This window comes from Ceratotherium simum, chromosome 1 (assembly GCF_057802395.1).
Source record: "Ceratotherium simum simum isolate JZ-2026a chromosome 1, ASM5780239v1, whole genome shotgun sequence".
In the NCBI taxonomy this organism is placed as follows: Eukaryota; Metazoa; Chordata; class Mammalia; order Perissodactyla; family Rhinocerotidae; genus Ceratotherium; species Ceratotherium simum.
Window position 1 is genome coordinate 1,353,288 of NC_141900.1, and position 25,274 is coordinate 1,378,561.

The following is a 25,274-nucleotide window of genomic DNA, read 5'->3' on the forward strand; positions in this document are numbered from 1 at the left end:
AAGAACCAATCAGAAATGAAGAATACAATACTGGAAATGAAAAACTCATTAGAGGGACTCAAAAGCAGAGTAGAGGATACAGAAGAACGGATCTGTGAGCTGGAAGAAAGACTAGAAGAAATTACCCAAGGTGAACAGGTAGAAGAGAAAAGAATTAAAAAGAGTGAGGACAGTCTAAGGGACCTCTGGGACAACATCAAGCGCACTAACATCCGTGTTATAGGTGTCCCGGAAGGAGAAGAGCGAGACAAGGGGGCAGAGAATCTATTTCAAGAAATAATAGATGAAAACTTCCCTAACCTAAGGAAGGAAACAGACATCCAGGTACAGGAGGCACAGAGAGCCCCAAACAAGATAAACCCAAAGAGGCCCACACCAAGACACATCATAATCAAAATGTCCAGAATTAAAGATAAAGAGAGAATCCTAAAAGCCGCAAGAGAATGTCAAGTTACATACAAAGGAAACCCCATAAGGCTATCAGCTGACTTCTCAGCAGAAACCTTACAGGCTAGAAGAGAATGGCATGATATATTTAAAGTCTAAAAGGAAAAAACTTACAGCCAAGAATACTCTACCCAGCAAGGTTATCGTTCAAAATGGAAGGAGAGATCAAAATTTTCCCAGATAAGCAAAAATTAAAGGAGTTTATCACCAAGAAACCAGTGTTACAAGAAATGTTAAAGGGACTGATTTAAGGGGAAAAGAGAAGACCACAAATAGGAAAAATTATCTATTTCCACGATTAGAACGTAATGGATACAAATGCACAAAAAAGAGGTTGGATATGATATCAAAAACATAAAAGGAGGGAGGAGGGTAGTTAAAGAGTACAGCTTTCAGACAGAGGTCAAACTAAAGTGACCATCAATTCTGTATAGAAGAAGTAAGGAACAGAGAAGGACTACTAAAACACTGAGGAAAAAAAAAAAAAAAAGTTAAAAAATGGCAGTAAGTACATACTTATCAATAGCTACTTTAAACGTCAATGGACTAAATGCTCCAATTAAAAGGCATAGGGTGGCTGACTGGATAAAAAAACAAGACCCATATATATGCTGCATACAAGAGACACACTTCAGACCTAAAGACACTCACAAACTGAAAGTGAAGGGATGGAAAAAGATACTCCACGCAAATGGCAATGAAAAGAAAGCTGGGGTAGCAGTACTCATATCAGACAAAATAGACTTTAAAACAAAAACTGTAAAAAGAGACAAAGAAGGGCATTACATAATGATCAAGGGAACAATCCAACAAGAGGATATAACACTTGTAAATATCTACGCACCCAATGTAGGTGCACCTAAATATATAAAGCAATTATTAACAGACATAAAAACAGAAATAGACAGTAACACAATAATAGTAGGGGACTTTAACACTCCACTTACACCAACGGATAGATCATCCAAACAGAAGATCAATAAGGAAACATTGGCCTTAAATGACACACTAGAACAGATGGACCTAGTAGATATATACAGAGCATTCCATCCAAAAACCGAAGAATACACGTTCTTTTCAAATGCACATGGAACGTTCTCCAGGATTGATCACATATTAGGCCACAAAACAAGTCTCCATAAATTTAAGAAGATTGAAATAATACCAAGCATCTTTTCTGACCACAAAGGTATGAAACTAGAAATCAACTATAGGAAGAAAATCAGAAAAGCCACAAATACATGGAGATTAAACAAAATGCTACTGAACAACGACTGGGTTAATGAAGAAATCAAAGAAGAAATCAAAAAATACCTGGAGACAAATGAAAATGAAAATACGACATCCCAGAATTTATGGGATACAGCAAAAGCGGTTCTAAGAGGGAAGTTTATAGCAATACAGGCCTATCTCAACAAACAAGAAAAATCTCAAATAAACAATCTAACAATGCACCTAAAGGAACTGGAAAAAGAAGAACAAACAAAGCCCAAAATCAGTAGAAGAAGGGAAATAATAAAAATCAGAGCAGAAATAAATGAAATAGAGACCAAAAAACAATAGAAAAAATTAATAAAACCAAGAGCTGGTTCTTTGAAAAGATCAACAAAATAGACAAACCTTTAGCTAGACTCACCAAGAAAAAAAGAGAGAAGGCACAAATAAGTAAAATCAGAAATGAAAGAGGAGAGGTTACAACAGACACCTCAGAAATACAAAAGATTATAAGAGAATACTATGAAAAACTATATGCCAACCAATTCAACAATCTGGAAGAAATGGATAAATTCTTAGAATCATACAATCTTCCAAAACTGGATCAAGAAGAAGTAGAGAATTTGAATAGACCAATCACCAGTAAGGAGATCGAAACAGTAATCAAAAACCTCCCCAAAAATAAAAGTCCAGGACCAGACGGCTTCCCTGGTGAATTCTACCAAACATTCAAAGAAGACTTAATACCTATCCTTCTCAAACTTTTCCAAAAAATTGAGGAGGGGGGGAAGCTCCCTAACTCATTCTACGAAGCTGACATTACCCTGATACCAAAACCAGACAAGGACAACACAAAAAAAGAAAATTACAGGCCAATATCACTGATGAACATCGATGCGAAAATCCTCAACAAAATACTAGCAAATCGCATACAACAATACGTTAAAAAGATTATACACCATGATCAAGTGGGATTTATTCCAGGGATGCAGGGATGGTTTAACATTCGCAAATCAATCAACGTAATACACCACATTAATAAAATGAAGAACAAAAATCACATGATCATCTCAATAGATGCACAGAAAGCATTTGACAAGATCCAGCATCCATTTATGATAAAAACTCTGAATAAAATGGGTATAGAAGGAAAGTACCTCAACATAATAAAGACCATATATGAGAAACCCACAGCTAATATCATCCTCAATGGTGAAAAACTGAAAGCTATCCCTCTAAGAACAGGAACCAGACAAGGATGCCCACTGTCACCACTCCTATTTAACATAGTATTGGAAGTCCTAGCCAGAGCAATCAGGCAAGAGAAAGAAATAAAAGGGATCCAAATTGGAAAGGAAGAAGTGAAACTGTCACTATTTGCAGATGACATGATTTTATATATAGAAAACCCTAAAGAATCCACCAGAAAACTTTTAGAAGTAATAAACGAATATGGGAAAGTTGCAGGATACAAAATCAACATACAAAAATCAGTTGCATTTCTGTACACTAACAACGAAGTAGCAGAAAGAGAAATTAAGAATACCATCCCATTTACAATTGCAACAAAAAGAATAAAATACCTAGGAATAAACTTAACCAAAGAGGTGAAAGATCTGTACACCGAAAACTATAAAACATTTCTGAAAGAAATTGAAGAAGACACAAAGAAATGGAAAGATATTCCGTGCTCTTGGATTGGAAGAATTAACATAGTTAAGATGTCCATACTTCCTAAAGCCATCTATAGATTCAATGCAATCCCTATCAAAGTTCCAACAACATTTTTCACAGAAATAGAACAAAGAATCCTAAAATTTATATGGAACAACAAAAGACCCCGAATAGCTAAAGGAATCCTGAGAAAAAGAACAAAGCTGGAGGTATCACACTCCTGATTTCAAAATATACTACAAAGCTATAGTAACCAAAACAGCATGGTACTGGCACAAAAACAGACACACAGATCAATGGAATAGAATCGAAAGCCCAGAAATAAACCCACACATCTATGGACAGCTAATCTTTGACAAAGGAGCCAAGAACATACAATGGGGAAAAGAAAGTCTCTTCAACAAATGGTGTTGGGAAAACTGGATAGCCATATGCAAAAAAATGAAAGTAGACTCTTACCTTACACCATACACAAAAATTAACTCCAAATGGATTAAAGACTTGAATGTAAGACCTGAAACTGTGAAAGTTCTAGAAGAAAACACAGGCAGTACCCTCTTCGACATCAGTCTTAGCAACATCTTTTCAAACACCACATCTGACCGGGCAAGAGAAACAATAGAAAAAATAAACAAATGGGACTACATCAAACTAAAAAGCTTCTGCACAGCAAAGGAAACCATCAACAAAACGAAAAGACAACCTAACAATTGGGAGAAGATATTTGCAAACCATACATCTGATAAGGGCTTAATCTCCAAAATATATAAAGAACTCATGCATCTCAACAACAAAAAAACTACCAACCCAATTAAAAAATGGGCAAAAGACCTGAACAGACATTTCTCCAAAGAAGATATACAGATGGCCAACAGACACATGAAAAGATGTTCAAAATCACTATCAGGGAAATGCAAATCAAAACTACAATGAGATATCACCTCACGCCCGTCAGAATGGCTATAATTAACAAGACAGGAAACAACATGTGTTGGAGAGGTTGTGGAGAGAAGGGAACTCTCATACACTGCTGGTTGGAGTGCAAACTGGTGCAGCCACTATGGAAAACAGTATGGAGATTCCTCAAAAAATCAACGATAGAACTACCATATGATCCAGCTATTCCACTGTTGGGTATTTATCCAAAGAACTTGAAAACACCAATTTGCAAAGGTACATGCACCCCTGTGTTCATTGCAGCCTTATTCACGATAGCCAAGACTTGGAAGCAACCTAAGTGCCCATCAAGGGACGAATGGATAAAAAAGCTGTGGTATATATACACAATGGAATACTACTCAGCCATAAGAAACGATGAAATCCAGCCATTTGTGACAACATGGATGGACATTGAGGGCATGATGCAAAGTGAAATAAGTCAGAGGGAGAAGGTCAAATACCGTATGATTTCCTTCATTAAGTAGTAGATAATAACAACAATAAAGAAACACATAGGGACAGAGATTGGATTGGTGGTTACCAGAGGGGAAGGGGGGAGGGAGGAGGGTGAAAGGGATAATTGGGTACATGTGTGTGGTGATGGGTTGTAATTAGTATTTTGGTGGTGAACATGATGTAATCTATGCAGAAATAGAAGTACAATGATGTACACCTGAAATTTTTACAATGTTATAAACCAATGTTACTGCAATAAACAAAAAATTTAAAAAAAAAAAAAAAAAAAGAAGAAGAAAAGGAAGCCACGCACAACGCAATGATATACCTGCTTTTAATAGGATATTTAATGAGAGTAAAACTGACAATATCCTTCAAGTCAATATGCAGTTTTACCATAATATCAATTAAAGACCTCAAGGCGTATAACATAAAACTTGATCAAGTCACAGTGAAATTCATTTCAAAGAAATCAAACAATATTAAACAACAGTCTTAAGCCCTATTGTACACAATGGAAGGGTGCCTCCAACCTACAAAGTGAAGGGAGAGAGAAATTTTTAAAATCTCGCAACAGGAAACCACTGAAGACAAGACAGTGTGGTAAAATCCCCACACAAAATTCAGTGAATGAACTGGAAAAAAAAGCAGTAAATAAGAAGACATGTTAAGTTCTATTTGTAAAACTCTACAGAAGGGAATACCCCGATTTCAGGTACTGGAGTAATTAACAGAAGGAGACACCAATGGTAAATCATTGTGTAGAAAATGTAATCTTTCCTGTAATTAAATAAATGCAAATTAAACTGTAAGGTATCATCATACACGTTTAACTGAAATTAAAACCTGCTCATTATCCCTGGTGACCGAGTAGGCCTGTCCCAGGAGAGACTAAACGTCCAGCCCACCACCACAAGGCTACCTGCAGGGAGCATACCAGACTGCACCACAAGCCCTTTTAAAACACCATCAGTACCTATAATACTCCCCACCTAGACTAACCAAGAAAAAAAGCTTTATACTCTGACAAGACCTGGGGCTCCAAACCTACCCATATACTCTCCCCAAAGGACACTAGGGAAACAGTCACCTCAAAGAAATAGAGGAGAATATGAATGCAACATGAAATACAGGTGAAAAAGACCTGATCAGGCTTTAACTTTGAGGAGAAAAAAGAAAGAGATCAAAAGTGTAAGCGTTGGATGCAGGATGAAACTCAAATTTACAGTGGATTCATAAACACCACAAGAAACTCCACGTGAAGTAACTCCAGAACTCAACCCGTGGCTATACTTTTTTACAAAATTTGCAGTAAGGGATTTTAGTTTTCCTCTGTTGGAAAAACTTTCAGTCTTTGTTAAAGCCTGTCTGTATTGCATCATAATTCTTTTCCACTACCACATATTCTCGGTGGCCCTACACAGCAGACCCAAGGACTTAGCCTGGCCCTAACCCTGCCATCTCAAAATGCTCCTTCAAGACTCCACCTCCCAGGGATTGGCCTTGAGCACGCTGCGTGTTTCTCTGCCTGCTTTTATGATGGGGGGCTGGAGAATGAGACAGGCCCCCTCCCCTGGCTTCCCAGGGCCCTGCAGAGCACACCTTCACCAGGAAGCATTCTGGATGTCCTGGGAGCTGGTCTGACCTCTTCCTTGCGTGCATCACACTGGACTGCAGCTGTCTGTCTACATCCCCACAGTGGGCCCCTCAAGCATCTCCCACTTTGTCCCCCCAGCACCTAGAAGAGGCCCCTACACAGCATGGAAGGGACATGATATGTATGAGCAGAAGGGCAGGCCCCTATGAAGAGACTCCTTCTCTAACACCAGGGCAGCCTGAAAAAGAAAGAGGCGTTTCAAACAACCAGGAGCTTCCCTTCGCTGACCTGAATGGTTCCGCTCCCACCGCTGAGGGTCAGGAACCGCACCCACAGCTGTGAGAGCCTGCTGGGTGAGGCACAATCACTGGCTACGAATGCAGTGTGGCCATGCCCTCAGTTCCACTGGCCAAGACGAAGGAAACTGAGGAAAAGGGAAGCCTGGGAACCAACGCCCGAGAGATGTGCCTGGGGGCACTGCCACCCTCCTCTGCAGTCAGCCCAAACCCAGGACCACACGGAAGCTGTCCACACTTGCAATGACGGGACAACTTCTACAACAAACAGCAGTGCTCAGACCAGTCAGCTGTGCTGTCTACAGGGTGGTCTCCCTAGGAGACTTGTAGCATTGTAAAAATATAACACACAGTAGTATCCAAACTTAGAGGTCTTCCATCACTCTGAGATAGGAATCTTTAGGGACACATAAATACACACTCAAACACATGTACACACACACGAGGAGAGGGAGAGACAGACAGAAACGTACATTACCTCTATATCCTTGAGGATGTTTAAAGCAGCTTAGTCAAAGAGCTAGATACATTGTGCTTACAAACATGAACTGCTATGAAAGTTCATACAAAAAGACTAATTTCCAGGGCTCCCATCAGTTACTGAACAAATGCAACCCTCCTGTGTGTCATTAGCATGTCCACTATATAATTACCTATAACAAATTAATGCCCATATAACATGTACACTACAATCCTCTAATGACTATCTCCAGGAAAATTCCTTAATAAGAAACACTGATCAATACATTAGCTTAACTTTTCATGGAACAAAGAAACCCTAAAGCAGACTACTTCACCTTTCAAATGTGCATGAAAACAGCGAAGTCCTACTTGACAGGCAGCTCTCAGAGGGAGGGGCCCTGGCAAGTGTTGGGGGCCTGGAGGGAACAGAGATTGTGGGCCCTAACACCACCCTCTGCCCCACACCCTCCCACACATCCCACTAGAGAGCAGGCAGGTGGAAGCCTGTTTACAAGTAATCTGAGCCTGGAACTGAGGTCAATTTTAGATAAAAACCCTAACAATTTTTTGCCTGGTCTCATTATACTGTGAATTTTCCAGGCACACAACTGTGTGTAAACATGTTTGATTCTGGGCTCTACTAAAAGTTAGCGGCCTTTTTGAAAATTCATGACCAGGGCAGCACTGCTTCGATCACCTGCACAGGTGGCCTTCACGTCAGGGTGGTGAAGGGCAGTGTCACAAAATATTTCTCATGAAACGGAGTACTGGTCTGGGAGGATTACGAATGCAGTTTAAGAAAGGAAACCTAGCTTTCACATTTTAAATAAATGGACACTTAGCAGCTCTTCAGTAGAGTCACCTGATACAAACTTGCGGGTCTGAAAAGCAAAGAGGACTTAAGCAAAGAGTTACAGTGTGGCCACATGGCTTTTCTCAGACAGGACACCTGCCAGCCCCTGCACCCAAGAGCAGTGGTGTTCACAGGGCTCTGGCCAGTGCTCAGAGAGCACTGTGGCTCCATCAAGGACACACTGCTCTGTGCAAACGCCATTTTCACAGCCTCCCAGGACTCAGGGCTGAAAGGAGCTCTGAGATCACCTGGTGCCATTTTCTCACTTATCTAGGAGAGAACTGTGACTTGTCCACAAGCACACGGGCTCTGCCCACCACCTCATCCCCACCATGGGCTCGGTGCTGAAGTGGCATGGCAGGGACACCTCAAAACTAAGAGGGAATGAGGGAGCACTTCACCCAGCAGGAGCACCACTGGCCATGCTCACCATGTGATGTCCCAGGACATCTACGGACAGGGCGGGGGGTGCTACTTCTAGACAATCCACGTTGTCCCCAGCAGCATCACTGATGGGAGGCGCATACCTGAGCCGGGCCTGCCCTCAGGTAGGTCCAGATTGGAGCCAGCAGCTCTCACCCCAGACACTTAGAACCACCTGAGTCTTCTTTCAAAACGCAGTCTCTGCATTTTATAACACACGCATCACGACAACTGACCAGTCATTTCAGAAATGATAACACTGGATCCACACTTCACATATACAAAGACAGCAAATGCATCAGAGGCATAAATATAAAAAACGATACCACACAAGAGTCATTTTCACAGAATTATAGAAAAAAGTATACAAGTACTATACAGAAATGGGTAAAATCATAACCTCAGTGTAGGGAAAGCTTTCTAATGGACTCCAAATCCAGATGCCAAAAAAAAAAAAAAAAGGCTTATAAATTTTATAACATAAACATTTTAAATATTAAAAAACACTTTTTCTTGGAGAAAAAACTATCATAAGCAAAGTTGCCTGGGCAGCGGGGACTCCGTTCACGCAGAACAGTAAGTGGCATGGTCCCCTCCAGGCTACCCCCCCAAAAAAACTTATAGAGACCAGCTGTGGAAAAGTGACAGCATTCACAGATAGGCAAATGGGAATCTCAAGCACAAAAAATAAATACACAAACCCGAATCACCAAACCTGAGAAAAGCCAGCTCCCCAAGAGAGGGGCACCAAATTCTACAGGGAAAGAAGTGATGCTGCCAGACATGGAGGGAACAGAGCCCCAGGACTCCACAACAAGCATGTCACATCCTCCAAGCCACAGAGGGACACTGCTCTGAAAAAGTCAACTGGCCATCTTGAAAACTAAAAATTGTGATCACTGAAATTAGAAAAGCAAAACTTGGAAAGGTGAACTCAAGAACAGTAGTTACCTCTGGGGGCGCAATGCAACTGGGGTGTTCAAAGGGGGCTTGAGTTTTATCTGTTTACAAATGAGTGTATTCTTTTATTATCTGTGTAAATAAAAATTAATGAAAATTTCAGAGAAACATATTTCCTGGATGAAATGAGGAGAATTTAGTACTTCTACAACTTTGCAGGCTCCTCCAAAAAACAGTCCCGCAAAGTCACAGCAGGCCACCTAGGAAGGAAAGGGCCACATGGCCCAATTAATTGAGGAAATGCTGGGTTAAACTGACGTTTCTCTATTCCAGGAGCGCTGGGTGACAGCGACGCGCCTAGACGAATGACTAACGGCATCTCAGAACACTGGCCACAGAAACACGCACCTTGACTGGAGACCTCCAAGTCCGTACATCAGCTTTCATTCTTTTTTATTCTATGAACCAAGAGCCCTTCAGAAAGATGGTAACCCTCCTTCTTTGGCTTCTGGATTGTTAAGACCCCCATAGTGCTGGCACTTGGTCACCAATGCCAGGCAACTCTTCCCAATCCTAAATGAGGCTCTCTCAGGCACAGCCAGGGCCCACACCCGCCTTCAGGCTGCAGAGTTTGAACCTTTGCTAGGGTGCAGCTGGGCGTGTTGCAACAGCTCTGTTCAACGTGCGTCCTTGACTTTGGAATTCCACGTTAACTCTAAGTATCTGCAGGACAGCAAAGACACTCTCAAGGGACAGAGGTGCCCAGAGACTTGCAAGGGCGCGCCCAGTCGGCACAGATCTCAGCTGGGCCACAGGACACAAAACCACCCTGCTAACATCGTCAGGGAACATTTTTAATCTCTTAGTCTTTTTTTTAACGTGTATTTTCTCCTTCTCCTCAATGAAGATGTATTTCTTCTGAAGAAATCTGTAGGACTTTTAGAAATCTCATAGTCGTCTCTGTTGAGTCACCATTCTCCTATAATCCCCTGAGAAATGAGGCCACAGAGCAGACACACAGTCACCACACATAGTTCATGCCACAGAACACAGCACCGAGGAGGCCGATGTGGACGCGTTTGTAAGATTCGCTGCATGAAAAAAGCCAGGGATGAGCAGCGCACACAGCATGCTGTCACTCTGTAAAAATGACATTTGAAAGCTGGGGGTGCAGGTGTTGCTGTGGGGGAGTCTGTGCGTGTGGGGCAGGGGTGCGTGGGAACTCTGTACTCTCTGCTCACTTTTGCTGTGAACCTAAAACTGCTCTAAAAAATAAAGTCTATTTTTAAAATAAAGTAGAGAGATGAATAAACAGGTATCCCCGTATCATCACAGACCTCTCCTCAGTGAGGCCCTTGTGGCCGGCTCATGGCTAGAGAGGCCTCTCCGAGGCCTCTCCATGGAGAGAACAGGGTCACAGTGCGAAGCTCCACCATGCCCCCTTTCTGCTACTGCGATTGCCTCAAATATCTGCACACAGCATTTTTCAAAACACCAGTAAAAAAATATTTTTAAGGAAAAAGGAAGTTCCAGGGTTGGCGGGTACAACGGAGAGAGATGTGAGCACGTTGTGGCAGCAAAGTCAAAGGTGCTCAGCCACAGAGACATGGAGAGGGGAAGAGAGGCTGGCTGCACAAGCAGGCAGAGTCTGCAGAGGAACAGCTGCTGGGCATGGGTGGCATGACCACACTGCAGCTGGGACAGCCATCCAGGCCAACTTAGAACCCACCCCAGGGCCACCCTGGGCAGAGTGCTTCCCAATGTCCTCCATCGAACAGATCTCAACCTAAACCTGAAAACTGTTGTTACCAGTGAGATCTACCCCGGGTCACGAAGAGGGCGCTGCCAACCAGCTGGAAGAGAGGGACCACGCCCCACGTGTGTAGACCCTCACATGCGGGCGGCCATCCCCTTCCTTCCTGGTTCCGAGCTCTGGGACCTGCTTATACACGTTCTGCTGCTGCTGTTGTTGCGAGAGTTTGGGGCTTCTTTTCCTTGGGGTGAGAAGAGACTTCTTTGTTCTCTTGTTTAGGATCCAGTAGAGTGGGCAGGAGTGTGGGCAGTCACATGAGACAAGTTAGGAAGCCAGCTGTCGTCACACCTGACAGGTACACAGGCACCAGGGTCATGGTACAGCAGCACCACCTTCAGAAATGAGACGAAACAGAGGACCTGAAGTTTGTTCTCCTGAGAGAACATGAGCATCTGAAATGACACTCCTCCTACTTTATTCAGCTTTCCCCAGGGACACCCAGAAAGCACTCAAGTGTTTTCAGGTCACAGCTAGGCCTACCCACCCACTTACTGTGGAGTTCCGACGGCAGCAGGACAGGAAGCTCTCGGGGAGCCTGCCTGTCCGCACGTGACACTGGTGGGGGTGGGAAGGACTGTACAGGGCCTCACAGGGGGGACCGGCTCAGACTTGTCTCCTGCCCCTCCTGCAGGTCCTGGGAAGAGAGCGCCAATTTTCCTGCGGAGAAGAGTCCATCCAAGCAAGCGTACAGGGCTTGGGGCCACCCCGGCGGAAACCTGAGGGGCACCGGCTGGTTTCCTTCTGACTGCCCCCCTCGGCGGCCCCCAGGCTGCACCTGCTGTAAGCTGCCCCCCATCCCATGGAAGAATCGGCCAATAAAGGCAGAAAGGTTACGCCAGAGGAGGGGAGAAGTTCCTTCCAACCCCAGGATACTACAGTGCCACCCACAGATCAGCGTGGGGCTTGCTGTCAGAAGCAGGACGCACTGACAAAACCAGGACTGCTCATTTAATCAGGGCCAGCGAGGCACTCACTCACTCTCCCCACCTGCCTGCAGCTGCAGAGCAGCTAGGCAACAAGACGAAGGCGCTACCCCTGCACCAGCCAGCCAAAAGCCCCACTGGACTGGCACTCCTGAACCCCATTTGCCCCAGGCCTTGGAACAAAGCCACATGTGTATTCATTCCATAAATACCTGCTGAATGAAGGAACCAATCCAAGCACTCAGCTTGGACTGAAGGCTCTACTTACACTGTCTCATTTAACCCTCCCAACAACCCTCTAAGCTAACAATCATTAGCCCCACCACTTTACACGTGGGAAAACTAACACCCGAAGCCCAGACAGCTTAGCAATGTCAGAGCTGCCATTTGAACGCAGGGCTTCTGACTCCAAGATTCACTCTCAATCCATACCATACATTTTTTATAATTTTATTTATTTATTTATTTTTCCCTCAAAGCCCCAGTAGATAGTTGTATGTCACAGCTGCACATCCTTCTAGTTGCTGTATGTGGGACGCGGCCTCAGCATGGCCGGAGTAGCAGTGCGTCGGTGTGCGCCCAGGAAGCGAACCCGGGCCGCCAGCAGCGGAGCGCGCGCACTTAACCGCTAAGCCACAGGGCCGGCCCATACCATACATTTTTTAAAAGGGGAAAAAAGCCTGGAATCAGGAAGTGAAAAGCTGAACACGATAGTTTCCAAGGATAAAGAAACAAACCACGAAATGGGCAGAAAGCAGGCCTAGAAGCCAGGACGTGGCACTGACACCTGGATGCTGGGGATGCTGGTTCTCAGCTCATCCTCCAATCAGAGAAAAGGTCATCCTGCACAGTGGGACAACCTGGGATGTCTTGTGGTGCGAGAATGTAAGGAAGTGCTTGGAAAATGACGCAAATGTGTCAAAAGGACAAGTCCACTCAAAGGGGCACCCAAAGTGACAAAACAAGGATGGTGGGGCATAGTGAGGACACAGCGACACACAACAACCACACCCGTGAATGAGTGGGCAGGGGAGAAGGAAAAGCCCCTCCTCACAGTATAGCCCCGATTAACAGATGCAGAAAGAAAGATGGAAACAACATGCAATTCAGCAGACACCACAGGAGAACTGTTCCAGGCAAGAACAACCAGTGGTTGCTAAGACACGTGGGCAAAAGTATGAGGAGCAACAACACATTTACAGGGCCTCCACCTGTCTTCCCATAAGACGCTCAGTAAGTACAGAGGCGAACACAGTCACTCCTTAGGAGAAGCCAGGCAGCCACTGCCACCACCACAGCTGGTCACAAGGAAACACCAGACAAAACCATATTGAGGAACATTCTACCAAGAAAAAAAGAAGTCAGAACTCTTTAAAAGTGTCAAGGTCATGAGAGACAAGACTAAACTGTGCCAGACAGAGGGGACGTGCCCGAATGCAGTGACGACAACAGTCACACCCTGGCCCAGGAGAAAGGACACTGCTGGAACAATGGGCGCAACTGGAACAACGTCTTCAGATGAGCTTGCAACAGTCCCTGGTTGTAGAAGATGCTAACACGTGGGGACACTGGGAGAAGGATGTATGGCAATTCTTGTATGATTTCTGCCACTTTTGTTTTTTTTCCAGATCTGAATTATCTAAAATATGGAAACTTTTTTTAAAGACCACAAAATAAACACTGAGAGTTACATGAGACAGCACATGCTGCCCCTTGCTCAGCTAAGAAAGAACTGGCTATATTCCAACGCAGCATCAAAGCTACGAACCTGCCCCTCACTACTCAGAACCCAGGCTTCTGTAGCTGATTCCTCAGCTCACAACCAATCAGATGCACCAGATTTAGAGCTGAGTCATCCAAGATGACCTATTCCAGGGGTTCTCAAAGTAAACTTCTAAATGAAGCCACCCACACATCCAGCCTCTGCTTGAGGCTCCAGCCCCACATCAGCCATTACACCATGGGCTTCCCAGAAGGATTCCACTTTGAGGGTAAGTTCCTTGGCTTAATAAAAAGAGATGTGAAACTCGGGCTTACTCCAGCTCCCTCAGAGTACAGCTCACAGAGTCCAAGGCCTGCGTGGACCAGGGCTCCCCTCGGGGGTCATGCCACCAGGGACGCTGGGTGCCTGACCTCTCAGCACAGGGAGGGAAACAGCAAAGAGGCTTCAGGACTCTGTTAATACCCAGGGCTCAACTAGGGAGTTTAAAGAACACTGAGCAGCCATGAAATAAGACAGAGAGGAACAGACACACATAAATGTAACAGCCCTTTACTCTCTGAGAATGTGAGAAAAACGGAATGTTACTGGATAATGGCATTCATTAGATGTTAAAATTCAAAGGTTTATCATTTTTGAACATGATTTTTAACTTGAATCATTCATTCATTCAGCTGGTTATTGAGTGCCAAATGTGTGCCAGACACACTCCAGGCACCAGGACACACAGTGGACAAGATAAACAGAGCCAAGATGCACGCTAACAGAAAAGCTGGGCTCTATCCCTCCATCACTTTCTGCCAACTGTCCCTCCTCATCTCCCTGGTGAGGAAACTAGCAAGGAGGGCTGAAGACACAAAAAGGGCAGTTTACACAGGGCCAGGTGCATGGGAGCCACTACCCAGGGCCAGAGTCAAGGGCATGGCCTGAGCCAGAGGACAGCCAGCCAAAGAGACACGTTGCAGAGTCAGCTGCAGAAGCAAAGATGGGTGGAGAGGTCAGGTGTGTGTCTGGAAGGGAAAGGGCAATGAAGACAGAGGAGAGCGAGCTGAGGATGTCAGGGCCCGACAGCTGCAGGGACCAAATAGAGAGCTGAGTGGCAAGTGTGACACATGAGGGTGCCGCCTGTTGCAACTAGCCTGCCTCCCTCCCCAGAGACAGAACGGTTCCTGGCTGCCTCACTCTGATCTGCATCCCCTGGCTCACGCACCTCGCTCCCCTGGCCCCATAGGCAGACACTCCTCATCTAAAGTACAGCACCCCAGCTCTCAATCCCAGGACCTCTTCTCCATCTACACTTCGGGCCTCAGTGATCTCATCCAGTCCGAGGCTTTATTTTATTTTATTTTTTTGTGAGGAAGATCAGCCCTTAGCTAACATCCATGCCAATCCTCCTCTTTTTGCTGAGGAAAGACTGGCCCTGAGCTAACATCCGTGCCCATCTTTCTCCACTTTATGTGGGACACTGCTACAGCATGGCCTGACAAGCGGTGCGTCTGCGCGCGCCTGGATCCGAACCCAGGCCGCCAGCAGCAGAGCGCGCGCACTTAACCGCTACGCCACGGGGTCGGCCCCCCAAGGCTTTAAATGCATGACATGCTGACGCTTTTCAAATTCCTACCTCCAGTCCTGCTCCCTGACCTCCAGACAGGGGAGCTCCAGACCCATGCCTTCACGGCCTTCTCAGGAACTCCTTTCTGTGAGGCTCTCAGCCTCTCAGACCAACTACAGCCAAAGCCAAAGCTGTCAGCCTCAGAACCAGCCCCTCTCTCGCTCTTCCCTCCTCAGCTAATGTCAGCTCCTTCCTTCCCGTTGCTCAGAGCAACAAATTTTAAGGAAGGAAAAAATGCAGTTACATTTAAAATTGTAAATGTTAAAAATGTATATGGGGCCGGCCCGTGGCTTAGCGGTTAAGTGCGCGCGCTCCATTACTGGCGGCCCAGGTTCGGATCCCGGGCGCGGACCGACGCACCACTTCTCTGGCCATGCTGAGGCTGCGTCCCACATACAGCAACTAGAAGGATGTGCAACTGTGACATACAACTGTCTACTGGGGCTTTGGGGAAAAAAAGGAGGAGGACTGGCAATAGATGTTAGCTCAGAGTCGGTCTTCCTCAGCAAAAACAGGAGGATTAGCATGGATGTTAGCTCTGGGCTATCTTCCTCACACACACACAAAAAAAAGTATAGAATTTATTAATAAATATAGTTGTTACTAAAGTACAATAATAAATACTAAATAGTCTATGTTCCCAGAAAAATCTAAGAAAATCAACTGAGAAACTATTAGAAACCAATAAGAGAATTCAGTATTGGTGTACAGGATCTATTAAATAAAGACATTAAAATTCTGCAGAACATACAAGACCTGAACAAATAAGACATACTCTCTTCTTAGAAAGACTCAATCATGTAAAGATATCAATTTTCTAATTCAAAACATAAATTTAATGTATTCCCAATGAAAACTTCAACAGAATTTTCATATGGAAAAACTAATTTTCAAGAAGATCATGGGGGTGAGAGGGAGATGAAACACCAGTGCTACCAAGTGATAAAATGTGTTATAATAAAGCAATGGTAAATAAAATGGCTTGGTACAATCATGCATCACTTAACGACCGGGACACGTTCTGAGAAATGCGTCATGAGACGATTTCGTCGTGTGAACATGATAAAGTGTACTTACACAAACCTAGGTGGTACAGCCTACTACTACACATCTAGGCTATACGGTACTAATCTTACAGGGCCACTGCCATATATGCAGCCCACCACTGACTTGAAACATCATTATGTGGTGCGTGACTGTACTGGCAAACAAATAGAACAAATGGCTTATTATCTGTGAATAGACAGGATAAAAGGAGAAAAAATACAGAAACACACACAAAACTAATCAGAATCCAACATACGTCACACTGCATGGCATTTCAAATAAAACCAATGAAGCAAAGGTTAAGAGCTACCAAGACATGGGCTAAGGCTGCCGGCTGGCACCTGGGCTGGGTCAGGTAGCCACCGTCAGAGAGCCTGGTGGTGAAAGAACAAACCAGAACAATCTCTCTTGGGCCAACTGAGTAACATTCATCAAAACTATACACGCCATACCCTTTGACCCAGTAATTCCTGTTCTGGGAATTCGTCCAACAGATATTCATACACGTGTTCCAAGAAACATGGACAGCATATTCACTGCAGCACCATTTGTGATGGCAGCAGATTGAAAACAACCTAATTACACTCCCCAGGGAGACTCACTAAATAATGACGCCATAGCCAGAGGGTGAACCACTTTGAGGCAGTCAAGAGAAATCTTGACTATACTCATGGTCACCTGGAAAGCTTCTGAAAATACTGATACACAGCCACAACCAGGCCAGTGAAATCAGGTCTGTAGGGGTAGGCCAAGGAATCAGTATTTTAAAGCCCCGGTGACTGCAAGGACAGCCACAGCGGGGGGGACGTCCCAAAGGCAAACTTAGGTTCCACTGTTCATCTCCAAAAGGCGTGGGCCAGTTCCTTAACTGCAACATAGGGGGCGACAGACAGACCTGCCTCAGCATTTTGAGGACAGGGAAAAACTACAAGCACCAGGAGAAGGGCACCCGGCAACAGAGAGACTTGGTCCCTTTCAGCTGCTTGTCCCAGCACACTTGGGGACATAACACAAAGTCCACACATACAGTGTATCATATACAACCTGGAAAATATATACGTATAAATATGAAAAATTAAAACTTTATAAAACACAAAAATTTTACAAAAGAAAATATAAACAATGATTGCTTTGAGGGAGAATTCACTTACATTACACACTCTCATAACTTTCAAAAACGTCTACCCTAAATCCAACTGCTAATTTACTACACCATGTAACAACCAGCAAAATCCAGAGAGTGGGAAACTCAACATACCAACCTGATTTTTTTTTTTTTTTTTTTTTTTTTTGGTGAGGAGGATTGGCCCTGAGCTAACATCTGTGCCAGTCTTTCCTCTATTTTGTATGTGGGTCGCTGCCACAGCATGGCTTGATGAACGGTGTAGGTCCATGCCCAGGATCTGAACCTGCTAACTCGGGCCACTGAAGCAGAGTGCACGCAACTTAACCACTATGACACCGGGCCAGCCCCAACCCGATTTTTTTAACAAATAAATTTTGAGAAAACAAAAGAGAAACAGAGGGTCAACTATAAGCAATGTGTGCCTAGAGTCTTATTTGCAGATTTAAACAGAACTTTATTGGGCCGGCCCCGTGGCTTAGCAGTTAAGTGCCTGCGCTCCGCTACTGGCGGCCCAGGTTCGGATCCCGGGTGTGCACCGACACACCGCTTCTCCGGCCACGCTGAGGCCACGTCCCACATACAGCAACTAGAAGGATGTGCAGCAATGACATACAACTATCTACTGGGGCTCTGGGGGGGAAAGAAAGAAAGAAAGAAATATTATTTTAAAAAAAAAAAGAACTTTATTATTCTTTTTGTTTTGTTTTGTTTTTTGTGAGGAAGATTAGCCCTGAGCTAACATCTAATGCCAATCCTCCCCCTTTTTGCTGAGGAAGATTGGCCCTGGGCTAACATCCGTGCCCATCTGTCTCTACTTTATATGGGTTGCTTGACAAGCGGTGCATCAGTGTGCGCCTGGGATCTGAACTTGCAAACCCCGGGCTGTTGAAGCAGAGTGCGCGCACTTAACCGCTGCACCACTGGGCCAGCCCCTGTTATTGTGTTTTGTTTTTTTTTTTGTGAGATTAGCCCTGTGCTAACATCTGCCAATCCTCCTCTTTTTTTGCTGAGGAAGACTGGCCCTGAGCTAACATCCATGCCCATCTTCCTCCACTTTATATGGGACAACGCCACAGCATGGCTTGCCAAGGAGTGCATCGGTGCGTGTCCGGGATCCGAACCGGCGAACCCCGGGCTGCCGCAGCAAAGCGTGCACACTCAACCGCTTGCGCCACCGGGCCAGCCCCCCATTATTGTTTTTTTAATTAGGACATTGTGAGAAAACTGGAAGTTTAAACACTGGTTGAAAATACAGATGAAACAACACGAGGTAGAAACTGCTTCAAAATAACACAGGAGGGGGAGCAGCGGTCGGATGTTGGGGCTGGCAATAAACACATGCGGATTCACTATATCCTTCTGTCTACTCTCATTTATGTTTAAATTCTATATACTACATTCTCTGCGAGGTGCATATATTTCCTTTTCAATGGAAAAAACCAAGCTAGCATAAAAAGTTATACTTCTTTAGTGTTACGGCAAAATAGTCAAACAGAAGCTGGTTGTTTTAGTCTTGAAAAGTATCTCTCGGATAGCTCTGGTAATAGTTGCTTTTTTTTCTTAACACAGCAAAGCAAATATCCATGTGTAGGCCTCTGAGCCCACTGAACACTGCTTCAGCTGCCAGTAACTCTGACTCTACTGTCTAACTGTATGACTTTTGGCAAAGCACTTCACCACTGTACATCTCAATTTCTCCGTCTGTAAGAAGGAAGCAGACTGGGTTCGCACATCTTGAAATACCCATTTCCAGGGGGAGGAGCTCCCGGGTGATTCTCACACGCCTCTTCCTCCCCCTCACACACACAGTCCCCAACAGCCCTCCCACTCTCACAGGTTAGGACGCCAGGTCCTTTTTCCAATACAGCGTCAGTATCCAACAAACTCAATATAAGTCATTGCTGTAAGATATACAGGCCAACCTCGTATAGGCTTTGCAAAAGTCAATAAGCTAAAAATGAATTGCAAAATAAAAACAAAAATGAAATGTTTCTAGAGGAGGAAAAAAGTACTTCTAACGAACAACTTAAATCAGCTTTTTCTGACTTGTGGTTTAAATCAAATCCTTTAGAGGCCTCTTATGCCTGAGGTTCCTTAGAGAAAGGGCAGCTTCAGGGTGAATCAGTGGGAGGGTGAAACAACAGCTACTATACCAGACAAGAACGAAAACAGATCCAGCGGCAGGCATGCCAGGCACAACTCCCAAGTGGGTCCAAGAGAGCCGGACCTGAGAGGAAGGCTGGCTGATGCTGTGGACCCCTGGCTCTCTGTTCACTACCCTCTGCGTGCATGATGACAGCAAACACCCTCGTCTCAGTAAAAGAACCTTTTCAGGCACACAACACTTAATAGTGTACAACATCAACTCAAAATCAGCAAAAGGGATGCAGGAAATGCTCAGGACACAATGTTCACCAAAACAGAAGCCATAGTGTAACACAATTTTATAAACATACTTGTGTGTGTGTGCATGCACACATACACATTTATTTGCATAGAAAAAAACTGTAGAAAACATCCAAAAAGTTAATATAGGGAGTGGTGGAATGTTTTTTCTTCTTTATACACTTATCTTTATTTCCCAAATACTCTACATGGAGCAAAATTAAGAAGAAAAAGGAACAGCTTGTTCTTGTTTTAAAGAAGTAACATTAATAACAGCGTGTGTGCCTATCTGAGTGGCCAGGAACTATACTCAGCAAGTCGTACACACTGACCTCGGTCAATCTTCACCAGAAGCTGATGCGGTGAGCACTTGGAGTGGCATTCTGGTATGTCCATGTGACTCTACCAAAGGGCCTCCAGCAATGGGCACCTGAAAAAGCCGGGACCAACAAAGGAAGGACCCATTCAGAGACAAACCCAGGAAGCCAGCTCTTAGGCAGCATGACTGCACGTGAGAGGATGCCCTGGCACGGAGCAGCACGTTTCTGCTCTCCTGACAGCCCACCGAGGAACATCTAGGGCACAGACATCACCATAGGTGGGGGAGCAGAAATGCCGAGGAATGAACTCGGCACATATCGGCTGCTTATCTTACACAGTGCCAGGAGCTGAGAGAGGCTGAGTAAGTCTCTGCCCCGACACTGAAAGATATGGGAAAAGCCAGACATAAACGAATCAGTGAGATGAAACACATGCTTAGAGGAGGCATGGTTACCTGCCTGGGGAGAACAGAGGGCCAGAGGTGCTGAAAGGCCTTGCTGAAAGGTGGACACTGAAGAACGTGAACAGTGCCCATGCCTGAGGCGGCTGGATCAAGAAGGAGAAGCATGATGAAGACGAAGCATCTGCTGAGGATACTATTAGGAAACCTACAACTTCTCCTCCAAACTATGCCATCCCCTTCCCAAGAAGCATCTGGATCCCTACAACAGCTGGACACAAAGGCCGTGCAGCCTAAAAAAAGGGAAGGCAGCAAGCAGCTTTCTAACTCTTGTTGTTCCAGGCTTTCATCAGATGGGTGGACATTTCAGGTAGTTCCATGACAGCCTCTCCTCATGCGGCCCTGCGGTCTGCTTCCCTGCGCAGGTGGATGGATGGCCTAGGTGGACCCAGGTCACAGAGTGCCATTCAACACAGACAATGAGAGAGCGCCGGGTCCCTCATCCAGGCCCAGCTCCCAGGGCACAGACCCTGTTTCCAGGCAGTATAATCTACTCTCAATGCTACTTCTTTTCTTTTCTTTTTCTTCTTTTTTAAAGAATTCTGTTTGTGATTTATAAAGGCAAAAGTCAGAGGTGGCCCAGCCTTCTGTATATTTTTGTCGGCATCTCAGCATGAGCAAATGCAGTCGCAGCTGTTAACTACAGTGACACCTACCAGTAGAGGAGTGAACTGCAGGACCCATCACAGCCAGTGGGCGACCAGACCCCACAGACATGGAACCCAAGAGGCAAGCCCCACATGCAGCTCTGACAGGTGCCTGACTTAGTGATGCTCATGCTATCGGTTTTGTGTCCCTGTCTCCTTCCGCAATACTAGTAATGCCTATTGGCTTTTCTGAAAGCTACCCAGCACCCCAGAAGTCCTTTGAGCACCAGTCACCACTAGGTAGCACTTTTTATGTCTTCACTATGGACAACTCATTAACCATAAAGCTCCCTTGCAGAATGTAGGCATATTCTCAAATGCTATCTAGTGTGGGCAGGGAAATTCTTGTGTGCAGGGAAACTCTCTCTCTTCTCTAAGGGATAAAACTGGGCACTTTAAGCACTGAAGTGGGGCCGTTTTTGATCTTCACTTGAAAGGTCCTAGCAGTGACAAGAGCAGGAGCAAGAATGAAAGTCACAGTGACGGGAAAATTAAATCAAATTAAAATTTCCCTCATATATCCCGTAAATCACCCAAAAAATATACATGGCTTAATGTGTAAAAATCTGTTTATTATTACGTATAAATGAAAATGTACACTGCAATCACTTTAGGGCAGAGAACAGATCCGTGGCTGGCAGAGCCTGGAAGGGGCACAGGCAGTGACGCCAAAGAAGCAAGTGGGGCCTGGGCTGACGGAGCTTCCTCTGTGATGGTGCTTACATGACTGCACTTGTCAAAGTCACGAACTATTCCAAAAAGAGTGAATTGTACTGCTACGTAAACTACACTTCAATAGAAAAAATTACTGTCCTGTACACCATGAACAGCTTTTAATAAAAATATATATGTAAAAAACAGACGTACAAATTTTTATTATCTTATTTCACCTTTTCCCCAGTGTCTCTGCTGAATCTGTTTAAATTAAATAAGCAAGTGTGTGACCTGACTAGAGACGAAAGGGGAATATTCGCCATCACCACTACCTAATAGTGGGCAGAACCACCAGCAAATGGGAGATAAGGAGCAGTCAGCAGAATCAGCCATCTAAGACCTGGATCCTAGGGAAATGGTGTTTGGACAGAGTACCCAGAACGGGCAGTGCCTCTGTCTGGTCATCTAAAGAATAACCACCTTACATTATTCAACTATCAGAACCCCAGGTCTACAGTTCATAGGATAAGCGACCTTGGGCAAGGACTGGGGGGACTTGGGGTACCACTAAAGGTGGAAGAGGGACAACGACAGCTTTCATATTCCATTTCAGATCTGCCACAGCACTGCATTTCAGATGTTACTGGAGAGATTTGGGCCACAGCTTCCTGTTTTGTCCGTGGAAAACCACTAAGTACCTGAAAGCCGAGGACGTGCCAGACCATGGCAGTGTTGTCCTGTAGCACCAGTCTAAGGTTTCCCAGGACACATCCAAGCCTTCGCTCTATACTTAGACTGGGGCAGAAATCACAAAATTAACTGATTCTAACCCAGAATACAACACACTGATACAAGAATAGAAAAACAGGGTCTCTATAAGACAAGGCAGCTATTCTAATCTTTACTCAGGAATCAGAAACAAATCCCCTCTTTTAATAAAGATTTTAGAAATTATAAAAAGAAGGCAAAAGAAATTAGTGCAACAGAATGTATGTTCATTGTAGAAAAATTAGAAAATATAACAAGGGGCAAAGATGACAAAACTCTCAGAATCCCACACTCTGTGACAACCACTACTAAAAATTCATTGCCTTCCAGGTTTTTTTGCTGCATATATATATATATAATGTTAAACGCCTTTCAAATTTGTTATTAGTTTGAAGCCTGCTTTTCTCACATAATATTATACATTGAGAATATCTGTGTAAGTCGGGGTTCAACCAAAGAAACAGAACCACCAGCAGAAATATATTAAGAGACTCACTGCAAGGAATGGCCTTACGTGACTGGGGGTTGGCTAGGCCATTCCAAAATCCACAGGGCAGGCCACTGTGGAACTTTCCAGAAATAGGGCAAAGCTACTGTCCATGGGATGAATTTCTTCTACTTCAGGGAGGTGCTTTTAACACCTTTCAACTGATTGATCAGACCTACTCAGATTACCTAGGATAATCTCCCTTACTTAAAGCTAACTGATTATGGACTTTAGTCACATCTACACAACACCCAGATGATGTTTCATTTTGTAACTAGGGATGTAGCCCAGCCAGGGTGACACAGAAAACTGACCATCACAATACTTACGTCAGTAATCTTTTAAATATCTTATAAATGTATTTAGCCATTCCTTTAACGAAAATTCAGCATTCTTCTGAAATTTTGCTGAGGTAAGCAATGCTGGAATAAATAAAACTGAAGTGGGCTGGCCCCATGGCTTAGCGGTTAAGTGCGCGCGCTCCACTGCTGGCGGCCCGGGTTCGGATCCCGGGCGCGCACCGACGCACCGCTTCTCCGGCCATGCTGAGGCCGCGTCCCACATACAGCAACTAGAAGGATGTGCAACTATGACATACAACTATCTACTGGGGCTTTGGGGGGAAAAATAAATAAATAAAATTTAAAAAAAAAAAAAAAAAAACTGAAGTGACTAACTTTGTATATTCAATCTTCATTCTCCTATCTAATTATATTATGGGAAGACTACCGGAAAAGAGGAGCTACACATTGAAAGAGCTCCAGAAAACTGCAAAGGGTCCCCTCGAGTCCTTGGCCGAATACTAAACTGCACGCACACAGTATGACTCCACAAGGCATGCGCAGAACTCCTGGTAACTAACCTGCACGATTCCCAGAGCTCACAAAGGGCTGGGAGATGCCCACGTTTCAATCAGCCTTGCTAACAGCTGGCACATTCAGGAGAGCCCAACAAGGCCACGTTTTAGAAGTAGGTGCTCCAGACACGCCCCCAACAAATCTGAAAAACAAGCTTCTAAAAGAGCATACTGATCTGCAAATAAATTAATTGCCCGCAAAAACAAAACTCAACACTCTTTAAAGGAAGGAAATAAAATCCATAGACACAACATCACATCACAATGTCTGGTATCCAATAATATAAAACTACCAGACATATAAAGAAGCAGGAAAATGTGACCCAAAATCAGGAAAAAAACTCAGCCAATAGAAACCAACCAAGAAATGAGAGAGATGATGGAATTAGCAGACGAGGACTTTACACACCTATCATAAATACGGTAAACGATTCAAAGGAAAACAATGAAGGTAGAAATGGAAACCACAAAAAAGATTCAAAGGGAACTTACATAGCTGGAAAACACATTATCTGAAATAAAAAGCATACCAACGAGTTTACTGAGGATTAGACACTAAAGGAGAAAGGACAGTAAATCTGAAGACAGGGCAATAGAAACTATTCCAAAGGAATCACAAAGAATAGAGACTTTTTAAAGGGGGGGAAACACAGAGAGACTGAAAGAATCTCAAAAATCCCCAAGAAGTATAAACACAACGAAAACCACATCAAAGCAAATCACAACCAAATTGCTGAAACTAATTATAAACACCTTAAAAGCACCTAGGGGTGGGGGTGCAGGTGGAGGTGGATCCCATACAGGGAAACAAAAAAACACTCACTTTTCACCAGAAATGGTGTGAGCCAGAAGACAACGGAGTGACATTCTTTAAAATGTTGAAAGAAAGCAGTGTCAACTTGGAATTCCATGGACAGCTAAAATATCAGAAATAAGGATCAAATAAAGACGTTTCTGACAAACAAAAGCTGAGAGACTTCATCACCAGCAGATGTGCACCACGAGAATGTTAGAGAAAGTTTGGGCTGAAGGGAATGATTGGAACTCTGTCCCCTGCCCAAGGCCCTTCCCACTTCCAGACCCCACACCCTATTTCGCCCCTTACGGACCAGAGTTCCATACTCAAGACCTGCTCCCCTTCTCCATCTTAGCCCCACTATTTAGCTTGGTCTCTAAGACTGCAGTCTTGCCCC

The 25,274-nt window shown here is 44.4% G+C and overlaps 2 protein-coding genes across 4 annotated transcripts in view; one reads left to right on the forward strand and one right to left on the reverse strand.

Annotated features, from left to right (window-relative positions):
* OGDH (oxoglutarate dehydrogenase) overlaps window positions 1–25,274 on the forward strand; it is a 394,430-nt gene that overhangs the window by 182,278 nt on the left and 186,878 nt on the right. The window lies entirely within an intron of this gene.
* Window positions 1–25,274, reverse strand: part of NUDCD3 (NudC domain containing 3) — a 93,048-nt gene that overhangs the window by 60,718 nt on the left and 7,056 nt on the right. The window lies entirely within an intron of this gene.